The following is a 376-nucleotide window of genomic DNA, read 5'->3' on the forward strand; positions in this document are numbered from 1 at the left end:
GTAGAAAAAGCATGATAATGTCGGAATTCAAGTACGCCGTTAAAAAATCCCAAACGAGTCCTACTTATTGAACGAAATGCAAGATCTTTGAACAGAGAAGATTTGCCATGGTCAGTCACTTTAATAGCAGGTTTTTTCCATTGCAAAAAACAATAACTAACTTCCTTGCCTCCTCTCCTCAACGTAGTTGTGTTAAGAGGCGGTTCACTGACAGCCGTTAAAGTCTCCCGACGCCCGCCTGCGACAGCCTGGTCTACGCCAAGGAATGGGGCGCAGGTACTCGAGGATCGATACAAAGACGTTCGTTTCACATTATTTTACTTCATGAAGCTTGTGCATGTATGTTTGCACACCAGGGAAACAAAAGTGTAGAAAA

The sequence above is a fragment of the Penaeus monodon genome, chromosome 28 (assembly GCF_015228065.2).
Source record: "Penaeus monodon isolate SGIC_2016 chromosome 28, NSTDA_Pmon_1, whole genome shotgun sequence".
Lineage (NCBI taxonomy): Eukaryota > Metazoa > Arthropoda > Malacostraca > Decapoda > Penaeidae > Penaeus > Penaeus monodon.